This window comes from Sphaerodactylus townsendi, linkage group LG09 (assembly GCF_021028975.2).
Source record: "Sphaerodactylus townsendi isolate TG3544 linkage group LG09, MPM_Stown_v2.3, whole genome shotgun sequence".
NCBI classification, from domain to species: domain Eukaryota; kingdom Metazoa; phylum Chordata; class Lepidosauria; order Squamata; family Sphaerodactylidae; genus Sphaerodactylus; species Sphaerodactylus townsendi.
Genome location: NC_059433.1, coordinates 70626706 through 70644382, shown reverse-complemented (window position 1 = coordinate 70644382; position 17677 = coordinate 70626706). Strand labels below are relative to the sequence as shown.

Here is a 17677-nt window from a genome sequence, read left to right as displayed (position 1 = left end):
GACGCAGGAGGGCTCAGCTCCTCTGTATTTCTCAGGCGTTTCCTAGCTGCCATTAGCCCAGTCACGATAGCTCCACTAGGTAGATGGAAATCCTGTTAGTTGTTGAGTAATTGCTTTAAACACCCCGCCTGTCTAGAGACCAAGAGAGCAAAGTGTGGGGGTCTCAAGCGTAAATCACTAACAGGCTGCCCACACAGTAATCTGAAGACAGACACTCAATTAGGCTCCAAAATTCCACAGTTGTCCTTGACACAGATTCAAGCAGCTCACAACTGCAGGCACTTGTTAACTACACAGTCAAAATTATTTAAAACCATATATAACAGCAGCAGAATCAAGATAAATTTACGTTTTTTTTCGTAGCAGCACAGCTAGCGTCTTTCCCCAGTGTCGCCATCTTGGATCTCCCAACCAGCAACATTGGTCTCAGACATCTCCGAGCACCGAAACCCAGACATTTAGGGTTTTCTTCTAATTTTTGACTGTTATTCACCTTGATCTGTCTGTGGTTCCAGCCACTGCGAATCGCTCGTACAATTATTCCTGTTTCAAAGTTCAACTGAGATGCTCGTTTCGATGGAGTCACTTTCACCAAAAGAAAATCTTAAATGTCAAATGATTCATTAGGATAAAAAAACAACAACCCCAATCTTTTCTCAAAACCTGAGCCAGGTGGCCTTCTGTTGTTACCCAAGCAACTTGCATAAAAGGCTACATTTTGGCACGTGGTCTTTCATACGCTTGAAATCATGAAACAAGATACAACTTTTACTATTCGAAAGACTAGAAAACCTGTGCCTTAGTTTATGTGTCCACAGTCTTTGTTTACAGGGCAGACACACTGAAGCACAGTTCTCAAAGGACCGACAACTTGCCCGGTTCATCCAAATCCGCTGTTGTGGAAGAAGAAGAAGAGTTTGGATTTATATCCCCCCTTTCTCTCCTGTAGGAGACTCAAAGGGGCTTACAAACTCCTTGCCGTTTCCCCCTCACAACAAACACCCTGTGAGGTGGGTGGGACTGAGAGAGCTCAGAAGAACTGTGACTAGCCCAAGGTCACCCAGCTGGCGTGTGTTGGAGTGCACAGGCTAATCTGAATTCCCCAGATAAGCTTCCACAACTCAAGCGGCAGAGCTGGGAATCAATCCCGGTTCCTCCAGATCAGAGTGCACCTGCTCTTAACCACTGCGCCACTGCTGCTTTCCTATCAAAACATAGGAAATGTGCTTCTCTAATCATGCTCACTCGATTCACATTTGTATTATTTATTATTTATTACTTATTTTATTTTGTTCTATTCGTATGCTGCACTTGTATGCCCTTGTGGGCTCATGGCCGCTTTCAAAATCTCAACCTACAACCTTCAAAATCCATATGAAGTGAACTGGTTTCATCAGATTGCGGAACACAGTTTCCACATCAGATTAAATCCACCGAATATTCAAACCCCAGCATTCAGAGTTTAAAAGCATCAGTCTTCGAAACTAAACCCTAGACTACATCAGCAAGAATTAAGGCCTGCTGTACCCTATAAGTGTACAAGGGAGTATGCCTGCTGTGCCCCTGCTTGATGCTCTGGTCTTCCCTACTTGTCATCAATCTGTGCAAGAGGCGGGCTAATGCTTTTGTACCTTTGTTCTGAATCGCTTGAATGAAGTGGAGACTGCAGAATGGCCTGTCCTCAACAGAGGCTCCTTTTTTAAACAAGGACTATATCCAGGTCAGCAACACATTGAGGAAAAAAAACATGTACAGAGGTGGGATCCAGCAGGTTCTCACAGGTTCCCGAGAGTAGGTTACTAATGATTTGTGTGTGCCGAGAGGGGGTTACTAATTGGTGATTTTGCCACGTGATTTTTGCCTTAGTTAAGCCCCTCCTCTCAGCAGTAGCGCGCAGAACTTGAAGCAGTCTAGCAGGAGGTGCACCGGTGTGCGTGTCAGCCTGCGCCTGCGTGCATTCGTTTCCTGCCCAAGGACCGGCGCATCGGCTGCATCCTTGCCACAGCCCCGCCCAGGAATGCCCCGCCCCGGAATGCCCGGCCACGCCCCCGTCGTGCCCCACCCAGCCCCATTGGCGTGACGCCACAGTTTGAATCCCACCACCATGGGAACCTGTTACTAAAATTTTTGGATCCCACCACTGATGTAGCAGGAAGCTCTTAGGAGCAGGGGTGTGCATCCGGTAAGGTCAAGGGGCAGGAAACTGTCAGTGGTAGTCCCAATTCTAAAAAAGTATTAAAAAGTATGTTTCCTGAATTATTTCTGGATAGGTATAGCAGTAGAAACCCCTTTTAAAATAAAAACAAAACAAAACCAAAACACTTCAGCATATTCCCCTTGAAGTTTAAATTTCCCTTCCCTCCTTCTCCCTTATATTAGGGGGAATCTCTCCAGGACTCGGGGGGGGGGGCGTTCCAGTAGATGTACCAAACCTTCAGAATAGTCCCAGTACCCCCTCCCCCCACAAGCCTGGCAAAGACTGGGACAAGGTTCCAATTCCAAGGGCCCCCAAACTGAGGACAAAATGTGGGCTCACAAAACCAGATGCCTCACCAAACCCGGGGGCTCTTGGGAGAGGACCAGCAGCCATGCTGTAAACTTGCTATCTCCACCCCAATCCCCCCCCCCCGAAGTCCCATACCAGAATGGGGATTTAGTAAAAGATATATCTGGTGTTACAAGTACGTGGCCCAAAGACAGTAACCTGTCTCATGCAGATGTAACCCCCATGCTCAGAATGGGTTGACCCAGTAAGGGGTGGAGACTCAAAGCAGCAGAAGGCTGCAGAGCTCATGTAGTTTGGAGGAGACAAGGCTACCAGACTCGGACCTTGATTTCTGTAAGCCCTTAACACCTTGTTAAGGTAACTGCAATGTTGTTGGGAACTACTGGGAAGGTAGTTTGTTTGTTTTTGCTATGTTGTAAATGTTGGAGTTTATTGTTTCAGTGTTTTTTTTTTATGGTTGTAATGGGTGAGAGTTCTCCTGGAAACCTTCATCATGTTGAATCCTGTCCATCAAACCCTTGGAGTCTTCAGGAGCCAACCCACTTGCAAAGAAGAATTGGACTTGGCAGTATCAGTAGACTGTAAATAGAAGGACTTGAAAATGCAACCTGAACAGGACCTTGAAGTGTGATGTTAAATGTTGATGTTATATGTTAAGAAAGTAAACCATTTTGTTTTTAAAATTTGTTGTTGCAAACTCATTCCAAGTTCTGCCCCACAGAACCCACAGATAGAGGTTACACAAAGACATGAAACCCATCTTGAAGAAATCAATTTAACGGTAAGGGGATATAATTTCCGTCAGCCTACCCCCCAAGAATCTTGCAGGTAAGAATGGTGTGCCTAGTCAACACTTTCCATTTAGAGAAGCGATGATGCTTCAGATCCAAGATACGGTTAACTTCTCACTGGGGCAATAAGCTTGTTGGAGTTTTGCCACCTAAGACTGCAATCTGGGATAAAACTGTGCCTCTTTAAATCCCCTGAATGTACAAAGCTACGCCAGCAAAATTATCCTAAATTTCTTCTTTATAGCATCACAGATTCCATCACACGAGCTCTTTCTCCCAGCCTAGACATATGGTCACAATGGTAGATATCTTATATCCTAAGATGCAACTTGGAATTCATGGAGACGACACAGTCCTATCCAATCGTGGCACAGGACTCACTTCCATTCCATTCCAGCTATCTGTGACACTTGTTGGGAAGTGTGTCTTGCACTGCGATTGGTCACTGTCTCACAACAGCCCCAGCGTGGGGCTGTTAGCCCCTGCCGACTCCCCGCCTACAGCCAGCTAGTTGGGAAGACCTGAACCCAACTTGCCGTGGCAATGGGCTGCGTTGGGAGGAGCTGGGCTGACAAGCGGAGGCCTCAGGCAGGAGCAGTGGGCGGGCAGCGAGCAGGAAGAATGGAGGCACGGAGTCAGCTCGTGGCAAGCCTGCCACACCAACACAGCAATCATCGAATCCTTGGCCCTTTCCGCACACACAAAATAATGCGTTCTCAAACCACTTTCACAACTGTTTGCAAGTGGATTTTGCCATTCCGCACAGCTTCAAAGAGCACTGAAAGCAGTTTGAAAGTGCATTATTCTGCATGTGCGGAATGAGCTCTAGAGTTGGAAGAGACCACAAGGGCCATGCAGGAATACACAAGGCATTGCAGCAGCAGGGTAGGGTGTTTGCTGCAAAGCTCTTCGCCTGAGCTTCTGTGAGGTGACGGGGACAACAGAGCTGAAGAAAGAAAGGGAAGGCGACGGGGCACACAGTGATGGTCACCAGGCGTTGGACCAGATGGAAACCAAGGAGTTGGCCAGGGAGCAGGCGAACATGCAGCTGGCATGGGGGGGGGGGTCAAAGAGGGGGGAGAAAGGCAGGAGGGGTTGCCCCACTCAGTTGGTGCCCTTAGCCCACCAATTTTTTAAGCGCCCATTGTATTTCTGCATTCAATGGGCTTTACTGCTAGCTTCACCATAAGAGTTGAATGAAATCCTGTAACACGTACTTGAACAGGCCAACATAAGAACATAAGAACTAGCCTATTGGATCAGACCAGAGTCCATATAGTCCAGCACTCTGCTACTCGCAGTGGCCCACCAGGTGCCTTTGGGAACACTCGTTGGGGTGGGGGGTGTCTCCCAGTCCTAGGTGCAAATTGGTAGAAATCAGTCCAAATTTATATATAATAGTATTGCTGTTTGTTTTTTTAAGATTAAAAAGCACTGGTGATTGTTGCTACCAGCTTAGAGGTCTTTCGCCGTCCTCCTTTCTTTTCTAGTATAATGTTCAGCTACACTCTTTGAAACCTTTACACAGTGCTCAGAGCAAGAAACGTCTTCTTTTATTTTGCTGTCCTTCAAATCAGTTTACATTTATTATCTACATTAGAACGGATCATTAAGGAGACAGTCTGTAAGCACTTGGAAGGGAATAATGTAATCACTGAAAATCAACATGGGTTTCTCAAAAACAAGTCAGGCTAGACTAACCGTATCTCTTTTTTTTGATAGAGTGACAAACATGGTAGATGGAGAATGCTGTGGACGTGGCATACATTGATTTTAGTAAGGCCTTCGACAAGGTACCCCATGAGATTCTTGCAAGTAAGCTGGAAAGATGTGGACTACATTGTTAGATGGATTTGTAATTGGTTGACTGGCTGAACACAAAGAGTGTTCATCAATGGCTCATTTTCTTCCTGGAGAGAAGTGAGTAGTGGAGTGCCCCAGGGTTCTGTCCTGGGCCCAGTGCTATTCAATATTTTTATCAATGACTTGGATACTGAAATAGAGGGCATGTTAATCAAATTTGCAGATTATACCAAATGAGGAGGGGTAGTTAATTCCCTGGAGGACAAGGGCAGGATTCAAAATGATCTGGACAAATTAGAGAGCTGGGCCAAAACTAACAAAATGAATTTCAAAAGAGATAAATATAAGTTTCTGAGCTTAGGCAGAAAAAAAAATGAAAAGAACAGATATAGGATGGGTGACACCTGGCTTGACAACACTACATGTGAAAGGGATCTGGGAATCTTAATAGACCACAAACTCAGCATGAGTCCACAGTGTGATATGGCAGCCAAGAAAGCCAATACAATTCTACGATGCATCAATAAGAGTATAGTGTCTAGGTTGGCGGAAGTAATTGTACCACTCTACTCTGAACTGGTCAGACCTCACCTAGAATACTATGTTCAGTTCTGGGCACCCCAATTTAAGAAGGATATTGACAAGCTGGAACGTGTCCACAGGAGGGCAACCAAATTGGCAAAAGGTTTGGAATCCATGCCCTATGAAAACAGACTTAGGGAGCTGGGGATGTTTAGTCTGGAGAAGCGAAGGTTAAGGGGGGACATGATAGCTATGTTTAAATATTTGAAGGGATGTCATGTCGAAGAGGGAGCAAGTTTGTTTTCTGCTGCCCCAGAGACTAGGACACGGAGTAATGGATTCAAGGTGCAGGAAAAGAGATTCCACCTTAACATTAGGAAGAACTTTCTGACTGTCGGGGCTGTTCGACAGTGGAATTCACTGTCTCAGAGAGTGGTGGAGTCTCCTCCTTTGCAGGTTTTTAAACAGAGGCTGGATGAACATATGTCGGAAGTGCTTTGATTGTAATCCTGCATGGCAAGGGGTTGGACTTGATAGCCCTTGTGGTCTCTTCCAACCCTATGATTGTTATGAATTATTCACTTAAGGATTACTACAAAGGTTTACTTACTCCCAAAAGGACCTCGTTTACTTACTCCCAAAGGCACCTGGTGGGCCATTGCGAGTAGCAGAATGCTGGACTAGATGCTCTGGTCTGGGTCCAGCAGGCTAGTTCTTATGTTCTTATGTTTTTTTTAAAAAAAAATTGATAGCAAATTGCATTAGGGCAGCTACAGTTTCCCCTTCAATCTGTACAGATATTAGCTTTGCATTCCATGGCAGAGAGAAACTGGAACACCTATTCTTTGGGAATTTTTCTTCCCCAAACAGGAGTGCAACAGCATCTTAAGAGATCCACAGACTTTTCATAGCACAAGCCTTTATGCATTTCATGCTCTAGTCATCAAAAGCAGACGCCATAATAAATGCCAGTTTTTTTTACAATGCCGACACTTTCATCTCCAGCTGGTAAACAATGACTCCCCTTCTGGAATTGGTCACAGCATCATAAATTCAAACAGAATGCAAAAATATTTACACATTCAACAATCCCCTTCTTGGAAGCTACGGGGATCAGTTTTTAGCACTGGCATATCACTGCGCAACAGGCTATGCTTCTCAATTGAAAATTGATTTTGGAGGCTTGGTTAGGCCAGTGACATTCAATGGTCATCCTAGACGACACGCATTGGAATAAACCACAGGTGGGATCCAGCAGGTTCTCACAGTTCCCGAGAGTAGGTTACTAATTATTTGTGTGTGCCGAGAGGGGGTTACCAATTGGTGATTTTGCCACGTGATTTTTGCCTTCGTTACACCCCTCCTGCGCTCCTCAGCAGTAGCGCGCAGAACTTGAAGCAGTCTAGCAGGAGGTGCACCGGCGTGCATGGCAGCCTGCGCCTGCGTGCATTCGTTTCCCGCCCAAGGACCGGCGCAATGGCTGCGTCCTTGCCACAGCCCCGCCCAGGAATGCTTCGCCCCCGGAATGCCTGGCCACGCCCCCATCATGCCCCACCCAGCCCCATTGGCGCTACGCCACTGTTTGAATCCCACCACCATGGGAACCTGTTACTAAAATTTTTGGATCCCACCACTGGAATAAACCAATGGGAATAAACCAATGGGATCCCACCATTGGAATAAACCAATGGTGGCCTTCATGGCAATTCCCATCTCAGCCCTTTTAAACTGACAGTTCTGCGTTGGGAAGCATCAAAATCCTCTTAGCAACAGTATGACATCGAGCATTTGCATTCATCTACTAGCACTTTTCTGTGCCAGTGACTCCCAGCATCCCCTTCGTCTTTGTAAACATGACCTAGATATGCCGATGTGCTTAACACAAAGGTACTCATCACGCCAAGCATTTCTATACGACGGATTGGTTTCCCACCGTAGTTGCTTCTCTTTGAGCAAGCCAATGGAAGCTTCGGATGGGTTTCCAGTTCTTCACATTTTCTATTTTTTCCTCAGTTCCGTGGACCAGCGTCGGCTTCCCGGTTCACGTTCACCTATTAACCCAATTCTCTGCTTCTATAACGCATAGGAAGAAACTCACCAGCAGGCAGACGGGATTAGAGTTCTTTTCACCGTAGGGCGAAAAGAAGGCATGAACTGTAGGGCAGCTGCCGTCAACTCACAGGCGTTTTGTTTCATTAAACGCCTGGTAATGAAAATTAAGCACGGGCAACAACACGCACAGCTGATCTGTACGGCCTGTAAGCTGAGAAGAGGGGTTTGGATTTATACCCGGCTTTTCTCAGTTGGAAAGACTCTCGCAGCGGCTAACAAACTCCGTTGCTTCCCTACCGCACAACCTCGGAGGAAGAGCTATTTTGGTTGAAACAATGCTAGGTCCTTGTGTTAATGCCATGTGTCCACATTTATGTCACTTACATGACTATGTTTTTCATTTAGATTTTAATTACTATAGACCAGTGGTTCTCAACCTTTTTTTCACTCATGTACCCCTTGCTAATCTTTTCCCCTAAAACTGTACCCCCATAATAGCCTTAGGTAATTTTTTTGGCATACTCCCAAACAGTCTGGTACTTACTCTTTGGGGGTACATGCAGAGGTGGGATCCAGCAGGTTCTCACCAGTTCCCGAGAGTGGGTTACTAATTATTTGTATGTGCCAAGAGGGAGTTACTAATTGGGTCTGCTTTTCTATTAGAAATTCCATTCGGTCCAAAAATCATAAAGTCCTGTTGTTTCCTATGTGGCTGGTTAGCGAAGGTCAAAAACGGGATAAGTCTCCCTGTTGGGCTGTTTTAAAAATGTGTTATAGAAATATGGTAAAATTCCTTGTTTAAGGAAAGTATCCTTCTTTTGATTTCTAGAAACAAAATTAAGTATTTGAAAGTATTAAGTATTTGACAGGCAGTCAGTTAGAGGAGAAGTAGTTGTTTCTGTTGGCAGTAGACGATAGGACTTGCTATAATGAGTTTAAATTATGGACAGAAAAATACCAGCTGGAAATTAGGAACTCTTTTTTTACAGTAAGAGTTTTTTACAGTAACAGAGAAATTATTAATGCCCCACCCCCGGAATGCCCGGCCACGCCCCCATCGTGCCCCGCCCAGCCCCATCGGCGCTACGCCACTGTTTGAATCCCACCACCATGGGAACCTGTTACTAAAATTTTTGGATCCCACCACTGGGTACATGTACCCAAGGTTGGAAGCCATTGCTAGAGATTGTTTTTAACTTAAAGCTTGTGTGCATGTGCATTAAATACTGATTAAATGCTGATTAAAAATTAATTTTTCCCCTGATTTCCTAAGCTTGTTGACTCTTAGGCCCCTTCCGCACATGCAAAATAATGCACTTTCAATCCACTTTCACAACCGCTTGCAAGTGGATTTTGCTATTCTGCACAGCTGAAAAAGTGTGTTGAAATTGGATTGAAAGTGCGTTATTCTGCATATGCAGAAGGGCCCTCAGTTGTTTCTCAGGTTGGGTGTGTGTGTCCCCCCCCCACACACACATATTTGTTTGTTTTACTTTGAGAGTGAACCACACTGAAAAAGAACCATCATATATAATCAAAGGCTGATTCAGCATGGGCCAAAAAGAGCAGTGTGAGAACGATGTGAAAATGGTGTAAAAGGGTTTATACTGTTTTCACACCACTGTTTTTGGCCCATGCGGAATCAGCCAAAGTCAGCAGAAATAACTGCTTTTCTGATTCAGTTCTGTTGGTTGCTATTTCCCCACCAGCAAAAGGAAGCTAAACTCTGAGTATCTAACATGCCAGTCCATTGTGCAAAATGCAGATTAGTTTTCCACTATAGTGTAGTATAGACACCACCCCCTTATCTAGCAGAAATGTCTTCCCTGTTACACATTCGGGAGCAATTGTTATTGCTAGCCAGCAAATGCCCGAAGCTGATTAACCCAGATTTTAGTTTAGCAACACTGATATACAAAGCAATATTTGGGAAGGGCATTCTCTTTTGCTCCAAGCATTATATAGATTTTCAGTTTTTACTCGGCGCAGCTTTCCCATGAGGCAACATTTCCGCTCTTGTGATCTTGACAACCCAGTGTAGGGAAATTTGGCTTCATTCTGCTCCACATAGCACAGCATTCCTCATAATTCGTATCCTGGGGTGCTTGCTGGGCAGCCAAGACCCTTAGGAATGGAATGGGGTCACGGTCCCTTCGCCACTGCAGCCAGTTTGGAAAGTTAATACTTTTACGCAGAAAATTGGATTAATTAGTACGTACAATTCGTGTGTGTACCAAAACCACAGGAGCCAGGAGAAAAGGCAAAGTTAAAGATCTTGAACAGTGGGTTTAGTGGGTTGCCATAATGCTTGTACTATGCTTTGCCATTCCCCTCCCGGCTTTAGCTTTAGATTCGGTCGCCATCGATAATAATTCGTATGTTCTTTTATGATGTTGCTGCTGGACTGTGTTTTAAGGGTTTTAATGTTGTTTAGGATTCTGATATTTATTATGTATTGTTTTTGTTGTTTCTTGGTGTACACCGCCCAGAGCCCTTTGGGCTCTAATAAATTTAAATAACAACAACAACAACAATAATTCAGAAGGCAGCCCTGCTGGGATCCGCACGAATACTACGCTGATACATTACAACTTCCTAGGCTTCTGGGTGAGGCTCGAATTGTAATGAAGGCCAACAACCAGCTAAAGATCTGGCAGCTGTGAAATCTACAATAATTAGGTCACTAGATACAATTTGAAAATCGAGCTTCAGCGTCTATGGCACAAACCAGCTGAGGTCGTCCCAGTGGTAATCGGCACGCTGGGCACCATCCCAAAAACACTAGGGCAGCACTTGAAACATCTTCGAATTGACAAAATTAACATCTGTCAAATTCAGAAGGCAGTCCTGCTGGGATCCACAAGAATACTATGCCGATACATTACAACTTCCTAGGCCTCTGGGTGAGGCTCGAATTGTAAGGAAGGCCAACAACCAGCTAAAGATCTGGCAGCTGTGAAATCTACAATAATAATAATAATAATAAAATTTAAGATTAACCCCAAGAGTGTCACAAAGGCTCAGACATTGATAAAGGTTGTCACCTTGAGCATATGAAGATCCATATAGGAACAGCTGCCAACAGTGACGAAGGGAGGGGGAACTGCGGCTGGGGCATGAGCTGCCTGCGCACCTCCTCCCGCCCCCGTGCCACCCCTGACACGTGACGGCAATGGTGGCGCCCGGGACAAGCCGCCCCAGATGTCCCCATTGCCGCTACATGTCTGGTTGCCAACATGTCCCTTGCCCACACTGAATCTGAACTTTAAAAGGAAAGATACTATACTTCAGAGGTGGGATCCAGCAGGTTCTCACAGGTTCCCGAGAGTAGGTTACTCATTATTTGTGTGATTTTTGCCTTAGTTACGCCCCTCCTCTCAGCAGTAGCGCGCAGAACTTGAAGCAGTCTAGCAGGAGGTGCACCGGCGTGCGTGGCAGCCTGTGCCTGCGTGCATTCGTTTCCCACCGAAGGACCAGTGCAGCGGCTGCGTCCTTGCCACAGCCCCGCCCAGGAATGCCCCGCCCCCAGAATGCCTGACCACGCCCCCATCGTGCCCTGCCCAGCCCCATTGGCGCTACGCCACAGTTTGAATCCCACCTTGAGAACCTGTTACTAAAATTTTTGGATCCCACCACTGCTATACTTGCAGATTAGATGCCTCTCTGGACGCTTTCACATACACTGTAACCTACCGTGCAAGATCGTTGTGTGGATAAAATAGAGGAGAGCAGAATGACGTAAAGCTGCTTTGGTTTCCCATAGGGAAGGCTTGGGACTAACAGGCTTGAAGAATTGCCTGATCCCTTACAAACCCACCTAACCATTACAGTCATATCCAAAGACCTTCTGAGATCAGGTGTGTGTGTGTGTGGGGGGGGACACAGCAGAGGGTTTTCTCGGTCATGACACCGAAGCTCTTGAACTCTCTCCCCAGGGAGATTTCCCTGTGCCCTTCTGTTTCCATCTTCTGCCAGAGGGGTGAAGATTGCTTTGCCTTGTTGAGTATTGTTTTGGCGTTTCCTCAACGATCCTTCCTCATGGACCTTTTTATGTTTTGCAGGTATTTTGTTTTGTGTGCATTTTAGCTTTAATTAAAAATTCTATTAACGATGAACGTTTGTTTTTTAGTGCATCGATAACGTAGTTTTATCTTGCAAGTGTTTTAAAACGTTCGCTACCTTGGTGGGCCTTAGTAAGAGGGGAAGAGACTGGGTACAGATTTTGTAAACAAGCAAACACCTGAGCCGTCTACCCTTTCCCCCCAGTAAATAAAGGCTGGAATTGGCAAATGGCAGAAGTCAAAGGGCCGTTGGCTCAGGTCCTACCTGAACTGTGCCAGGGAAACTAGCAAACAGCTCGGGACATAGCTGTGACTCAGCACCCATGTTAAATTTGTACTGACTGGGACTGTTGGGTTGTATATTTTCGTCTGCATTGTCACGGGTAAGATCCCGTGACACGCCTCTGAGGATTCCAGCCATAGATGAGGGTGAGAGGTTGGGGGCAAAAACTACCAGACCACAGCCACACAGCCAGGAAAACGCACAACAGCCTGTAATTTTTTAAAAGCTGAATGAAAGAAGATTGGTTTTTATATGCCACTTTTCTCTACTGTAAGGAGTCTCAAAGCAGCTTATTTAACCCCCATGCTCAGAATGGGTTGACCCAGAAAGGGGTGGAGACTCAAAGCAGCAGAAGGCTGCAGAGCTCATGTAGTTTGGAGGAGACAAGGCTACCAGACTCGGACCTTGGTTTGTATAAGCTCTTAACACCTTGTTAAGCTAACTGCAATGTTGTTTGGAACTAGTGGGAAGGTAGTTGTTTATTTTTTGATATGTTGTAAATGTTGGAGTTTATTGTTTCAGGGTTTCTTTTTGTGGTTGTAACGGGTGAGAGTTCTCCTGGAAACCTTCATCATGTTGAATCCTGTTCATCAAGCCCTTGGAGTCTTCAGGAGCCAACCCACTTGCAAAGAAGAATTGGACTTGGCAGTATCAGTAGACTGTAAATATAAGGACTTGAAAATGCAACCTGAACAGGACCTTGAAGTGTGATGTTAAATGTTGATGTTATATGTTAAGAAAGTAAACCATTTTGTTTTTAAAATTTGTTGTTGCAAATTCATTCCAGGTTCTGCCCTACAGATAGAGGTTACACTTACAATCACCTTCCCTTCCCCGGACCCCACCAGAAGTACCATACATGGGGCTGAGAGAGTCCTGAGAGAACTGTGACTGGCCCAAGGTCACTCAGCAGGCTTCATGTTCAGGAGTGGAGAACTGAACCTAGTTCACGACAGTGGAGCCAGCTGCTCATGTGCAGGAATGGAGAATCAAACGCGGTTCTCCAGATAAGAGTCTGCCACTCTTAACCACTACAACACGCTGGCTCTCAGAATCTATGGTAAGTACAGCAGCCGTATACGAACACTATGCAAATAAATAATGAGCGTTCAAGGCATAACATGAGGACATAAATGCAATCAGAACTACAGACACTACTCTCCATGCTAATATGACCAGAGACGTCTTTATCACAGTGCAATACGGAGGGTATGAACCTTGCACAAGTACTTTGGTAAGAAGCGCAGGATTACAAGGTTTTAAAATAATCAACAGGAGCAACAGGTGCCACGGCCCACAGTTCAAAAGGGCGACGGTTCCCTTGCACAGAGTCACGTGCCCGGCCGGAGGCATCCCCGATGCCGCCACAGAAATCCGCCAAATCAGTCCAATTATCAGAACACATCGGCCAAAGTTGGTAACAGCGACACCGACTTGTGTTATGTTGACCCACAAAAAGGAAGGGGTGTCGATTTCCCTTGCAGACCTCTTCCCAAAAGCGCCTTCGGACCAAAGCCAATCTTCTTTCATATTTAGCTTTTTGTAAAATAAAAAAAGACCGCATGAACATTTTGTGCCGTTAGAAGACCTCGTGAACGTTAAAGGAACGTGCTAGATTGTTCACCTGGGCATGCTTTTACTTGGTGCTCACTTTCTTTAAAAAAAGTACATCCTTCCCGAAGCCAGCTGGTGAAACTAACTCTGACAGAAATTAACTCAGCCATGTAGGACTTGCTGTTTTAGGAAGAGCTAGCACTGCTTACGAGACTGGCAGGTGTCCAAAATTCTCCAGGGTTGTTTACGTCTTTGCCACATGTCAGTTCGTTGACTCTCTGCACTTATTAAAAAAAAAATTCTGAGCTTGACATAAAAAGCGGTTTCCTTTCAGAGAACCAATGAGTATTTCAGCCAATTGAAAAGATTTGTAGCTTCAAATGCGGGATTGTCAAGGTGCAACAGGACTGTGAAGTTCAGTGTTCCAGTAGTCCTCAGGCAAACGCGCCCCCAACTCAAGTCTGTTTTTGGCATGTTCTGGACTAACCAAAAAGAATGCATGGCTTGTATTGCTGGACCTTCTGCACATGCAGAATAATGCACTTTCAATCCACTTTGCAGCTGGATTTTACTATGAGGAATAGCAAAATCCACTTGCAAACAATTGTGAAAGTGGACTGAGAGTGCATTATTCTACTTGTGCGGAAAGTCTATCTGGCCTGCATTCCATTCCCATAAGAAGCCAGACAAATGCTCCTGAAACTCGAGCATGAACTGATGACATCACTTTTCCCCTGCTTATCTCCAGTGGCTGCCTCAAAACATGGAGGTTCCATTCAACTACTGTGGCCAGCTAATATAGGATCGTGTTGCTTCGGCACCCACGGCAAAATGCGAGTGAAGTACCGTCTTTACAAATTGCAAAGCAGCAGTTGTGCAAAAGGTTGTGTTTTTTTTGCAGGAGCACACCACAATGCCCTTTTGTAGCGTTCACAGTATTTGTTAACAAATCAAAATCCAAGCAATGTCCAGCTAAAGTCTTCAACGGCAGTAACCACGCAGTCCAAAAAGTCACAGTAAGTTTCAAAAACTTCCACTTCTGGCTAGAAGTAAAAGGTTAAGGTTTTTGCAAGCACTGGGACATCACTGACCCATAGGGTCATGTCACATTCCGACATTTACTAGACAGACTATGTTTATGGGATGGTTTTGTCACTGCCTTCCCCAGCGGAGTGCCAATTTTATGTAGCAATTGCTGTTTTAAATTAAATTAACAATTTTCGAGTTTATGGGGCTGAGTTCTTAATGTTAGGTATTATTTATTAGTTGCTGTTTACTTGCCCTCTTGCTATTGTATTTTATGTTGATGTTGTACACCGCCCAGAGCCCTTCGGGGATGGGGCGGTATACCAAATTTAAATAAATAAATAAATAACCTAACCCCCAGCGAGTTGGATAGCCTTTTTTCCAACCTGAGCCAACCACCCGAAACAGACCACAGTCGGATTCGAACACAGGCCGTGTGCGCAGCTTTGCTTGAAGTACTGCAGTTTACCACTCTGCCCCATGGGGTTTCCACTGACTTGTGGAGCAAACCACACACTTTCTGCTCTACACACCATTTCACTCCAGGAAGGATGGAAATGGGAGGACAAATCAGCATAAGAAATTGACATTCATTTATTGTCCAGCTTTTTCCCTTAAACTCTTGCACACAGCAGACATTTGCTATTATGCTGCAACAGCTAAAAAAAGGAGCCCACGTTCCCCAAGCAGGAAACTTGCCCCAACCACAGGAAGCGGCTGTGTCTCAAGGCGTCACAACTTCCCAGCAAGAACTTCGACGTCTGCTGCTGCCTCTATAGAGGAAGGCAACCACCTCCCTATTCCAAGTCCAGCCCTGCTCAGCTTTTCCCTGCAGAGTTCCCGTAGTTTCCATCGCTGTCCCCAATGGGGCGGAGGCCTAGAGAATTTGCGACCCCAAATTTGGGGCCGTTCCTCATTTCTCTGCTGAGACTGTCTCCTCCCGAGTGCTGGCATTCCAGCAAGTTTCTGCTCTCTGTTTTACACGTGGAGGAGAGAAACCGAACACCAACAATCACTTTACAAGCAGGTGAGCTGTAAGACGGAAAGTATTTCCTTCGGGAGCTTGCCAGTTTGCATGAGGCGCACGATTCCTCTCTCTTCACCTGGACCCTGCACAAATTGATATGGTCGCATTCCAAGATCACATTTCTTTGTTTAAAGTCTGACGCAACAAGAACAAAGGAAGACAACCTTTTTTTTTGTCGTAGTGCACAGCAGAACTGGCAAACTGTTACCTATCCACCCAGCATAAATGTTTATAGTGGGAAACCCCTAGACTCAATTCAATCTCTAGTGAGTCAGGGTGCCTGAGACACTTTCGGTCTTATAGCCTGGCATTCTCCAGCCAAATGCCCCTCGGTAGCACACAAAAGCACACAAGACCATGCCACGCCATTGGCCCTTGGCATGTGCACTCAGAGATTACACCCTCTCGTCTCCCTCCCGAAAAGCCTTCCCAGCTTGCAAACCCAAATCCAAGAGCACAACTGCCAAATCTAAAAGTCAGCTTTCCCAAAATAGCAGCTTGTCATAACGGGACTTAAGTAAAGCCTCCATGACCAGAGGCAGCCTACCTCTGAATATTGGATGCGGGAAACAAAAGACAAGGCTAGTCCCCCCACACTGCTCCTTTACTGAGCTAGTGTGGAGTAGTGGTTTATGTATTTTGTTTGTTTGGATGGCTGACGACAAGAATTGGATGGTGAAAAATTCCACGATTCTCATCAGACTTCACAACAACCTCAGTAACCAACTCTAACTAAGGGAAATGAACAAAAATACGGAAAGGAAAGGGGGCTAGGGAGACAGGCTACGTTGGTCGGTTAACAGCGCCTGTCTAGTGTCTGGGAGAGCTACGTTCGAATCCCCACTGGTGTCACAAAAGGTTGCTGGATGACCTTGGGCCAGAAACACTTTCTCAGCACAGCCTACTAAACAGGGTTGTTGTGAGAGTAACATGGAGGAGAAGAGAATGAGAGAAAGGGCTTGGGGTCCCCACTGGGGAAAAGGCAGAGTGCAAATGGATTATATGCGCATGTGTGTGTCTAATATACGTATAACATATGTACATGCACATACATGTTATAATTTGTATATAATAAATGTATATGTACATTATGGGTATATTTTGATTTATCTAGAATATATGTGTGTGTATATAGTACATGCGTGTACAATCCTTCCCATGTCAACCTATCAGTCCAGAAACCTACACGTTTCAACCTGTCAATATGCATCTATACAGTTAATTGACAGACAACTACAAAAAAACAAAGAAAGGATGCCCGTTCTCTCCTCCCACCCAGCTGGGAATTAATTTTGCGGTTACATAAAGAAACAGAGACAGAAAGAGAGAGGGGGGCGGGGGCGGGGGGGGGAGAGAGAGAGGGAGAGAGAAGGGGGTGGGTGGGAGAGGTTAAATCAACGCTAGAAAATAAGTCCGGCAGAGAAAAAGGCGACTGCCAAGGGGAGGAAATGAAGACACGGTTCAGGGAAGGGTCGGAGTGGGGCGATGGTGGCGGACAGCCTGCAGAAACAGCCTCCCCACCCAGGAGAGCGAGGGGGTGCCTCTGCCAAGTCCCGATCTGGAGCAAGAAAGCGGAAAGGAAAGGGGGCTAGGGGGACAGGCTATATTGGTTGGTCAAGTGTCTGGGAGACCCACGTTCGAATCCCCACTGGTGTCACAGTGAGGTTTGCAAAGAGGTTTGCAAAGAGCCCGCCTCTTACCTGGGCTGGACCGGGAGGGAAACTCAAAGCCGCGTCCCGCGAGTGGCGCCCCCGCGTCGCAACCGTCTCCAAGCGCGCCCCAAAGCAGCCAGCGCGCAGCCACAGCCCCACCAGCCACGCGGAGCTTTGTTGACATCGCCGCCAGCGGAGGCTCTTATAGGCGCGCCCGGCCACGCCCCCTTTCCCCGCCTGCCGCCGAGGCCCCGCCCACGAGGCCCCGCCGCGCCCCCTCTGCCGGGCTCCTCGCCGTTGCCCTGGGAGGCTTCTCCGCCCCCTGTGACGCGCCTTTGCCTTCCCCGCGCATCCTGACTGCAGCAGCTGCAGTGGTTTGCCTCTTGCAACAAATTCTGTC

The 17677-nt window shown here is 46.2% G+C and overlaps 1 protein-coding gene across 1 annotated transcript in view; it reads right to left on the bottom strand.

Annotated features, from left to right (window-relative positions):
- Positions 1-17460, bottom strand: part of NDRG1 (N-myc downstream regulated 1) — a 67254-nt gene extending 49794 nt beyond the window's left edge. Inside the window, exon 1 of the mRNA XM_048507658.1 lies at positions 17326-17460. The gene's annotated coding sequence lies outside the window, so the exon portion shown is untranslated. The remainder of the gene's footprint in view (positions 1-17325) is intronic.
- Between the last annotated feature and the right edge of the window lie 217 nt (positions 17461-17677).